Source organism: Chiloscyllium plagiosum, chromosome 22, assembly GCF_004010195.1.
Source record: "Chiloscyllium plagiosum isolate BGI_BamShark_2017 chromosome 22, ASM401019v2, whole genome shotgun sequence".
NCBI lineage: Eukaryota > Metazoa > Chordata > Chondrichthyes > Orectolobiformes > Hemiscylliidae > Chiloscyllium > Chiloscyllium plagiosum.
In genome coordinates, this window is record NC_057731.1 from 15,663,143 (window position 1) to 15,674,718 (window position 11,576).

Genomic DNA, 11,576 nt, shown 5'->3' on the forward strand with positions numbered 1-11,576 from the left:
CCCACCCCCACTCCGGCCTATCACCCTCACCTTATCACCCTCACCTTAACCTCCTTCTACCTATCGCATTTCCAACGCCCCCTCCCCCAAGTCCCTCCTCCCTAACTTTTATCTTAGCCTGCTTGGCACACTTTCCTCATTCCTATAGAAGGGCTCATGCCCGAAACGTCGATTCTCCTGCTCCTTGGATGCTGCCTGACCTGCTGCGCTTTTCCAGCAACACATTTTCAGCTCTGATCTCCAGCATCTGCATTCCTCACTTTCTCCTTATTTTAAAATTACTCAGGGGTTGTGTGCCTCACTGGCTAGACCAGTATTTATTGCCCAGAGGGCAGTTAAGATTCAGCTACATTGCTGTGAGTCACATGTAGACCAGACCAGGTATAGATGGCAGTTTCCCTCACGAAAGAACATTAGTAAACCAGATGGGTTTTTTTTCAACAATCTACAATTGTTTCATGATCATCATTAGACTCTTAATTCCAGATTATTTGTTGAATTCAAATTCCACCATTTGCTATGACAGGATTTGAACCTGGGTCCCCAGAATATTAGCTGTGTTCTATATTAATAGTTTAGTGATAATACCACTAGCCCATTGCCTCCTTGGCAATTAAAATTATTTCAAACATCCACAACAAGGGAAAAAAAGAGTTTTAATTCTAACTAGAACTATAATGACTAAACCACACCAAACTAGAGACTGAGGTTGTGTAAACCAGATCACGATCACTGTGGAAAAGGCCAAGATCACAGTGAATCAGATTGATGTCACTGTAAAGCACGTTGGTAATACCGTAAACCAACTCAGGATCTCAATGCAGCAGGTTGGGATCAAGACGTAGGAGACTGGGATCACAGTGAAGCAGACCAGGATCATTGTTAAGCAGATCAGATCACTGTGGAGTAAACGAGGAAGAATGTGTAGCAGATCAGGATCACTGAAAGAGGTCAGGATCCCAACGAAGCAGGTTGGAGTCACTATGGAGTAGGTCAGGATAATTTTGTAGCAGATTGGCATCGTACCAAAGTCCACTGGGATCACTGTGATGTGGACTGGGAGTACTGTAAAGCAGGTCTGGATGACTGTACAGTAAGTTGGACTGACTGCACTGAAGCCCAAGGGAAGTGTGAAGCAGAGAGGGATCACAGTGCATAAGCCCTTCCTGAAGAAGGGCTTATGCCCGAAACGTCGATTCTCCTGTTCCTTGGATGCTGCCTGACCTGCTGCGCTTTTCCAGCAACACATTTTCAGCTCTGATCTCCAGCATCTGCAGCCCTCACTTTCTCTCAGGGATCACAGTGCAGCAGACACAGATCACTCTAGACCAGACTGGGATCACTGCAAAGCATACTGGGATCACTCTAGACCAGACTGGGATCACTGGAGTAAAAGAGAATTTAAAAAATGAAACTGACATCACAGGAAAGCTGGGAGTTAATTGATTCTGAGTTAATCAATTGATTAATTGATATCTGAGGGATGTGGGACTATTTTAGTTTGGGAAGCTTGGTCAGCAAAGACAAGTTGGACCGAAGGTTCTGTGCTGTATGACTAATGAGTATTGTGGTATTGCTGAGTCGTGTTTGACTGCCTCCTCAATTAGGGAGTTAGCTAAAGGAGCAGTGAAATTGACATTTTCAACTTTCTGATAGAGTCATAGAATTCCACAGCATAGGGACAGCCCTTTGGCTTTCCAAAATGCAAGACCTCACATTTATGTATATTAAACTCCATTTGTCATTTCTTGGCCCACTTCCCCCAGCTGATCAATGTCCTACTGCAAGTTCTGATCATTTTCCTTACTGTCCACAATGCTGTCTATTTTAGTGTCATCAGCAAACTTACTAGTCATGCCTTGTACATTCTTATCCAAATCATTGATGTAGATAACAAACAGTAATGAGCCCAGCACTGACCCCGACTGATAATAAGGATTAAGAAAAGGATTTCATTTCCCTGTATTTTAGTTACAACAGAGTAAGTGAAATGATTAGGTGCTGGTGAGTCTTTTTGTTAAATAAGAAGTTTGCTTATCTAATAGATAGTGAAATGGTAGGACAACTCTAATCTCTCAAATGCATGCCCTGAGCGATGCAGGAACTCTGGAATGCTTCCTGTGTCCTCAGTAACCAAATGTTGGAAAAGTGTCATTGCGTGCAATTCTGGTCTCCCTTCTATTGGAAGAATGTTGTGAAACTTGAAAGGGTTCAAAAAGATTTACAAGGATTTTGCCAAGGTTGGATGATTCGGAGATGCCGGTGTTGGACTGGGGAGTACCACGTTAAAAATCACACAACATCAGGTTATCGTCCAACGTGTGTTCTTCGTTCTGCAACACGTTTTCAACGAGGGCCTTCCCCACGCCTCCACTTCTCGCCTTTAAACAACCACCAAACCTCTAACAGATCATTGTTCGTAGCAAACTGCCCAGCTTTCAGGACAACACCATACAACCCTGTCAGAGCAGATGCTGTAAGACGTGTCAGAGTGTCAGCAGGGTTACCACCATTACACATGGGGACACCACCCACCATGTGACTCGGCCACCGGTGCCTATCTCATACACTGCAGGCAAGGATGCCCTGAGGCATGGTACATTGAGGAAACTGAGCAAAGGCTATGGCAACGGATGAATGGGCACCGCACAACAATCAACAGATAGGAATGTTCCCTCCATGTCAGAGAACACTTCAGCATTCCAGAATATTCAACCTCGGACCTTCGGGTGACCATCCTCCATGGTGGATTTCGGGCCAGGCAATAAGGCGAAGTGACCAAGCAGAGGCTGATAGCCAAGTTCGGTACCCATGAGGATGGCCTCAACCAGGACCTTGGGTTCATCACGCACACACATGGTATGTGTGTGCACACACTCACGCACGTGCGCGCACTCACAATCTGTACTTGCAAAATTATATTTTACTTTGCTCAAAAACTGCATAAATCCATGTCAGATTCTGTAAATCTCTTTTTTAGATTAGAATCAGTCTAAACAGTGGGGTACAGACAGTCTCACACAGGGCACCTCACACCTTTAGTGGATTAGCTGAGATGACATGGCATCTATTGTGAAAGTTCACTTGAGAATGTAACTTTTTTTAAAGTTCTGGGATTTACGTATGAAAGAACTGAAACCAACCTGGTCATTAACCAACAATCCAGCTCTTTTCCAATATAGAATTTCAGTTACATCACACTGTAAACTGTTGCTATAAATTCTGTGTCTTATGATCTTGTACTCCACAACCACCTGATGAAGGAGCAGCGCTCCAAAAGATAGTGTTTCCAAACAAACCTGTTGGACTATGACCTGGTGTTGTGTGATTTTTACATAGCCAGGGTTGGAGGATTTGAGCCATAGGGAGAGGCTGAATAGACTGGGGCTGTTTTCTCTGGAGCATCGGAGGCTGAGGAATGACCTTATAGAGGTTTATAAAATCATGAGGGGCAGGGTAAATAGGCAAGGTATTTTCCCTGGGGTGGGAGAGTCCAGAACTAGAGGGCATAGGTTTAGGGTGAGGGGGGAAGATATAAAAGAGACCTAAATGGCTACTTTTTCAAGCAGAGGGTAGTACGTGTGTGGAATGAGCTGCCAGAGGAAGTAGTGGAGGCTAGTACAATTGCAACATTTAAAAGGCATCTGGATGGGTATATGAATAGGAAGGGTTTGGAGGGATATGGGCCAAGTGCTGGCAAATAGCACTAGATTAGGTTGGGATATCTGATCGGCATGAATGAGCTGGACCGAAGGATCTGTTTCTGTGCTGTACATCTCTATGACTCTATGACCTGCAGCAGCTTAAGATCTTTGGTTTGAGCTTGAGAAGCAGCTGGCATCACTGTAGTGCAGGCATGAGAGTGGGAAATCTCTGAATACCATGTTTATTGATGGCTCAGTCCGCAGCTTAAGAGTCTGCACAGAGGAAGAAAATGGATGACCACCAGGTAGTCAGAAAGATTCAGGGAGGTAGAGACCCTTGAGCACATCTCTGCCTCCAACCAATATTCAGTTGTAAATACCTATGGAAATGATTCTTCACCCAGAGAATGCTGCCGAAAGTAGTTCCATGGCTTCAGAAAGGCTCAGCTGTACAGGGCGGTAATGAAAGGAGATTTTGTATTGAGGGAACAGACACCTGTTTCTGTACCTGCTGACATGAATCCAGGATGATATGTTCTCACACTGACGCCAGGGTTAAGGAAGTCACCAACAGCTTCAGGGCATGCTGTGAGGAGGAGAGTGGGACAGCCAGCAGAGCTACTTCATCTTGCTACCAATGACACGGGTGACAAGAGAATGCAGTCCTGGCAACAGAATCGGACTACGTAAGAAATTAGCAAGAAGGACTTCAAAAGTTGTAATCTACAGATTACTCCTGGTAGCACGTGCAAGTACACATAGAAACAAGAGGATCAGGCACATAAATACGTGGCTGGAGCAGACACTGGGACATTGGGATGCACTCTGCGGCAGTTGGGACCTACAGAGGTTGGAGCTGGGAGCTAGAACCAGTGAAGAATTCATGGTATCATTACTGTGGTCATTTGCAAAATCAAAATTTGGAGTCTATGAATAATACTAGAAGGGTGTGACTGCATTGGGCATATGAAGGACATATTTCTAAAGCACCATTCATGACCACAGATCATTCAAAAGCCCTTATAGTGAAGGTACAGAATAGGCATGGAAATACCTTTTGAAGAGAAATCAATGTTGTGACATCAGAAATGCAGCAGCCAATTTGCACACAATATGTTTCTACAAATAGCAATGTGACAATGACCAGATAATCTATTCTTAGGCATTGATTGAGGGTTAAATGTTGGCCAGGATGCCAGGGATAATTATACCTCAAAATAATGATGTGGAATTTTTTACAAGCATTTCAGACAGCAGACAGAGTCTGAATCAGCACCTCACACAAAAGGCAACACCTCCACCAGTGCAGCACCCTTCACTACTGAGTTATTAGTCCACACCTTTGAGCGTAAGTCCTGGAGAGGGACATGAAGCGTAACCCTCTACTTCAGAATCAAGAGTGTTGTTAACAGAAGCACAACCAGCGCAGATGGTACTGGGATCTAGAACTCACTGTCTGTAAGGGTGAGAGAAGCAGAAATGATCACATTTAAGAAGTGCTGTGTGCAGTTCTGGTTGCCTGGTTATAGGAAGGATATTATTAAATTGGAGTGGAATCAGAAAAAGATTTACCAGAATGTTGTTGGGAATGGGTCCAGTTCTGTTCGCCCAACAATAGGAAGGATATTATTAAACTGGAGAGGGTTTAGAAGCGATTTACCAGGATGTTGTTGTTTGAGTTATAAAGAAAGGCTGGATAGACTGGGACATTTTTCACTGGAGCACAAGAGGTTGAGGGGTGACTTTATAGAAGGTTATAAAATCATGAGGAGCATAGATAGGGTTAATGATAGTTGTTCTTTCCCTAGGATGTGGGATTTCAAGGCTCGATGGGACATTCTTAAGGTGAGAAGAGAGAGATTTAAAAAAGACGAGAGGCAAATTTTTTACACGTGGTTTGCGTGTGGTATGAACCTCCTGAGGAAATGGTGGGTGTGGGCACAATTACAATATTTAAAAACATCTGGATAAGTACATAAATAGGAAAGGTATAGAAGGATGTGGGTCAGGACCAGGCAGGTGGGACTAGTCTAGTTTGGGATTAAGTTTAGCATGGCCTAGGTGGACCAAAGATTCTGTTTCCATGTTATGTGACTCCATGACTCTATAACCCATTCCTAATTGTCATTGCTGTTATAAATCTTGTGATAACGTATGAATAATTGTTTAAAAAAAAAGTTGTACTTTATGTTTTAAACTGGAGAGAGTGAAACTAATCAGCAATAGAGATATAAAAGAACAGAGAGATGTTTTACAATCCTCGTGGGGCGACTATAAATCAAAATAATCAAGGTCAAAAATCACACAACCCCAGGTTATAGTCCAGTGGATTTATTTGAAAACACTAGCTTTTGAAGCGCTGCAGCTTCATCAGGTGTTAGTGAAAGAGGAAGATCTTAGACACAGAATATATAAGGAAAAGATCAAAGGGTCAAACAACTTGTGAACAAATTGAACACATATAAGATGGCTCTTAAATCTTTAATCTGTTAGAATGGAGGTGCAGGTTTGTTTGTGTCTGCAGATACATTCTACTTTGTTCAAAAAGCACACAATTTGTAGACAGTCAATGTGAAATTTTATAACCTCCTACTTTGGAAATAAAAGACACAGAAAGATTCCAAACAAGACCTCACGCCTAAAATACACTGTCTGACCGGAGGTGTCAACTCCTTTATATTGATTACTCCTTAAGTTGTCTCAGGTGTTACAAAATTGAAGGTAGAGTGTGAAAACTGAAAGCTGGCAAACACCTGTCATGTGACTGACTCATAGTCACAGAGTATGCTGGAAGATCAAAGATGTAACATTTTGGCTGTAAGTTAGATACCTCAGTTGTTTTGACCACCATTTGAATTTAACCAATCAGTTTAAATTATGCCCCAGGATACTAAAACCTAATCAAATTTGAATCTTACTGTTTTGACAACATCGAACCAATGAGATGATCCGATGTTTGGGCTATAAAAAAAGCAGGCATTTTGAACAATTAGCCAGAAAGAGCACCAGCTGCCATTGAAAGACTGCTACTCACCACACTCTCTGTCAAAGGTAGCTTTTTCATATGAAACATCTTTGCAGCAGAAGACCGAAGATGACCTAGGGAGATCTACAAACAGAGGAAGGTTGACACCAGAGATGACAGCTGCTGTCTGGTTTTGAAAAGTGAGTTGTTGTAAATTTAATAGGGTATCTATTGGATCAGTATATTGTTATAAAGTGGAAGGTAGATAACAAACCTTTAAGAGAAAGGAAACTTAAAGTTGTAAATTGTTGTTATTTATTATTTATTTTTAGAGTTAAAGATGAAATTGTTATTTTTTCTTTAAATAGTGGAATTTCATTGTTCTCTGTCACTCATACTTTAACAGATTATAAGGTGAGGTGAGCTTTGCTGTGGGTTTTGGTTTAATTAGCAGAAGAGTTTACCACCATGTCGTAACAATGACTCTCAGCAAAAATAGATCCCAGTACGGAGGAAAGATTCTAAGAGAGGGATAAACTAGCCGAGGAAGTCAAAGAGAGCATTAAGCTAAAAGAACAAGCACATAATGTGACCAAAGTGAGTGATACCTCTCAGGACTAGGATAAATTCAGAATCCAGCAAAAGAGAACTAAAAAGATAATCGAGACAAAAAAAACTGAGGGCAAACTAGTGAGGAATATGAAGACTGACAAAAAGAGGGTTCTTAAAGATATAAAAAAGAAGAGAGAGGTCAAGTGAATGTCGGCCCCTTAGAGAATGAATCTGGGGAGTTGGTTTTGGGAAACAAGGAACTAGCAGAGGAGTTAAACAGATATTTCCCATCATTTTGTTGGGATTATGTTATAGAACCCAACAGTCAGAGAGAGCTAAAGGAACAGACATGTAGATAACTCAGAAAGGTGTGAAAGGAATATGGTTAACTTTGCCAATATTAATTGGGATTACCTTGGTATGAAAGAATTAAATGGGATTGAATTTTTAAAGTGCATGCTGGAAAGCTTTTTGTGCCAGTATGTAAATAGCCCCACAGGGGGTGGCGCAGTGGTTAGCATTGCTGCCTCATAGTGCCAGGGACCTAGGTTCAATTCCAGCCTTGGATGACTGTGTGGAGTTGAGAGTGTGTCTCTACTCTGATCTCCAGCATCTGCAATCCTCACTTTCTCCTGTCAGTGTGGAATTTGCATGTTCTACCTGTGTCTGCATGGGTTTCCTCTAGGTGCTCTGGTTTACTTCCACAGTCCAAGATGTGCAGTTTGGTGGACTGGTTGTGGTAAATTGACCTATGGTTTTCAGGGACATACAGGTTAGTTGGGTTAGCCATGGTAAAAAGCCCTGGGTGGGATATTCTTCAAAGAGCTAGTGTGGACTCAATGGGTGGAATGGCCTCTTTCTGCATTGCATGATTTCTATGATTCTACTAGAAATGGGGCAGTGTTAGACCTAATCCTAGGGAATGAAGATGGTTGATGTGTCATTGGATCAACATTTTGGGGATAGTGACCATAATTCTGTAAATTTTAAAGTCACAGTGGAAAAGGACAAGGATAGTGTGGACATTGTGTCTAAAATGGAGGAAGGCCAATTTCACTATGATTTGACAGAATCTGGTAAACATAGACTGAGCCCCACTCATGCCCTAGTAATCCTCTTACTCTTAATATACTTAAAATGTCTTGCACTTCTCCTTAATCCTATCTGCCAAAAATATTTTATGGCCCCTCTTTGCCCTCCTCGTTTCTTTTTTAAGCTCTGCCCATGCTCTCTATGTGAGTGAAGGGCGTACCCTGTTTTTAATGCTCTGTAGCTAACATATGCTTCCTTTTTTGACCCCTTGATATTCAGAGTTCCCTTGATTTGTTGCCCTCACAGCAAAAGGAATACAATGCCGCTGAAACTCTCACTGTAATACTTTTAAAAGACTCCCAATTCCCAAATGTCTTATCACAAAGTGACCCAAACAAAGCATTGATTTTTTTTTCATCTTTTTGTCAATCCACGGGTCAGCATACTCCCCTCTTTGCAAATCTTCAATCATTTCTTGGAGCTAGCACCTTTTTTTATGACAACTGGGGATTGGTATTAATGCCATTTCATTTTGGAAATCTCTTTTTTTTCTCACATTTATTTTATGCATGCAAAGTCAATCCTCAACCTGTTCGCAGTAGCACTTTTTCTCAAACATACATTCTCCATATACAATGTCCCAAATAGATCATAACATCCAAAAAGCAAACATTGTTCATATTTCCCTCATATAAGACTTCCTTGAGGCTATTGATAAATATACCCCAAAATGTATCTATAGCTTCGATCAGCACAAATGTTTCCACAGCTAAGGTATTTTTAATACCCTTTTCATTTCGTTGGCTTCCCAGGTCAAGTGACATCACTTCTTATCCTTTCCCACCAAGAATATAATGAACCCTGCCATACTTCAACAGCCATCCTGAAAATTGGCACGAGAAGCATCGCTTAAAAGGGCAAGCTTCATATCTTCTTGGTCACCTAAAGTTGTAAAGCTGTGTATGTTTCTGAGTTTTCTTTTATATTTCGGTTGCTCTCACAACTTCCTCATCCATAGTATGTTTCCTCACAATGTTCAGTTCTGATGTGTCATAATTGGCATCAAGTAGTATCTGGGTGCAGACTCATTTTAATTGTCCAATCAAACTTATTTCTGGTCTGTTTCTTCCTTAGTTGCAAATTCATCTTTCTGTGATGAACTGCCCAAAGTAGCAGGATATGATTAATACTTTCCAAGTAAGACTGTTAATCCAAACTAATTCTGGTTAGTGTTTAACCCCGTTTATTTAAATTACCCTGAAGCCTTGCTTCTCATCTTAAAGTTTTGTTTTATCTTACCTATCACATTGCTCAAATAAAAAGTAATCAATGTACCATAAAGATGCCTACTAATTTCTTTCTGTGATGCCAGTAGAACATTGCTGTGTCTGCTTCAAACTGAATGTAGCCTACTGTCAATAAGACAAACCTAAATATACTCTTGCTGTCTCATTCAACCCTTTAGCACAATACTTTAATTTTCATAACTTCCTTCCTGGATGACCTATTTCCTTAGATGATTTTAAAAATACTTCCCTTTGCAATTTTTCACCCTGCAAAAATGCGGCTTTCATATCAATTGACTTACATTCCCAGTAGTATATTGCTAAAAGAACTAAGAGCTCGTCAAGGTAGTCTTTACTGCAGTAGGTTAATCTACTCTCATATCATGATCACCACGTTTCTCTTCAAAACTCCACGTCTGGCTTTAGCCTCTGTGTCCTATCAAGGAGCATGTTTCAGTGTATATCTATCAGTGTGATACAGCAAATATTCCCTATCTAATACATCAGTGAATGTATACAATTCTTTCCAACTCGCCAACATTTTTTTGTTTGCCGTCCATTAACAACTTATCCTTCTAATTTGTTTGCATCCATAAAATCTCCTGATCTTAAGGGTTTCTATTTCTCATGGGAATTCCAGCCTGTTCCATAGTTCTTTATGAAGTCTATTTGCCGCCCCATCTTGCTCTGCAGTGCTGCAACATCTCCCTCTCGTGTCATCAGAATTCCCTTCACAAGCTTGCAATCTTTTCCTGAGGCCACATTCACTCCCAGGTCCACTTTAGGAGCATGCACTATGTTTTCTGTCCTTCCACACTTTTAATTCTTTTTAAACAAACTTTAGATCTTGCATCCTGTCCATCATATTGTATATTTAGTCAATGTTTGAACTTGTCAGTGGCTTTCCCTTACCTCCCTATAATGATGGGCATTCCTTCATTCATTGGCTCCCTCTAACATATATACTCCTTGGTAGCAGCTTTCAATTGGATCTCAGTATCACTTTGTCTATTTTCTGTCAGCCCTTCATCTGCCATAATATGATCCTTCTAATTGTACAATATATGTGTATTCAAAATCATTGTGCCTATCACTTACATAATCTGAACAAGTCATAGTAAGTGTGTAACTAATGTCAATTAAATCTCAAGGAGTCTACTCTCACAGTTTGGTTGCAAGCTGTTAAATTACGGTTTGTCCATCACTATCTCTAATCTAAACTGGATCTTTCAATTCTCTCTGACTCTTTTGTAAGATACCATGTCATCTGGATTACAATTTATTTCTGATGATCTTATAATGCCATAAGGTTTGCTGAACTTTCTGTGCAACTTTAGCTTTCGGGAATGCCTATCCCTCTGCGTGTAAGGCATTCAAGGGCTCACAACAATACAGTGGAGCTAATTGTAATCCCTTTTCAAGTTAAGCTGTGATCACATTACTGAAGACATTTTTGGATTTCTCCCAAAAACCAATTGATATGGGCTGGAGCCTGCAATCATCTGCAGTGAGTTCTTCACATGGATTGCCCTGCCAGGGCATATGGTAATTTACAACTGGGTTGCTCGGCCAGGATTTTATGAAGCATCTCGCCTATTACCGCGTGATTTCATTCACACACTCCATTTTTAAAGGGTCTCTCCACTGTTGTATTCATTGTGATTTCACACAAATCTCCAAATTAGTCATTGGCAAGTTCCTTCATTCCCACTGCCATTGACTTAGGGACTGAGCCAGTGCGCCCAGTGTGAACTGTATCCTGTTTTCCATTCCCTTCTTTACTGTTCTGCTTTTCTCTTTAGTATACATTGAGAAGGGGCAGTCCCACCTGGATTAAAACTCCGCTCCCATCTTTCCATTTGATGAAAGAGCTCATATTTCTGTAACCAGGATCCTTCAGAAGTGTGGAGCCATATTTCCATTCTGCCAGCTCTCTCATCGTGTAGAACAGTCAGAGGAAGGTAAGCCACACCCCTTCATCACAACAACTGCCTTAATGTAAAGGTGCTTTAAAGGTGCAGCATCACCGATTGCCACTTTAACAGTTGCTGTGAAAAAGTAAGTACATAACTTAAGTTTGAGGTTAAAGTACCAGGT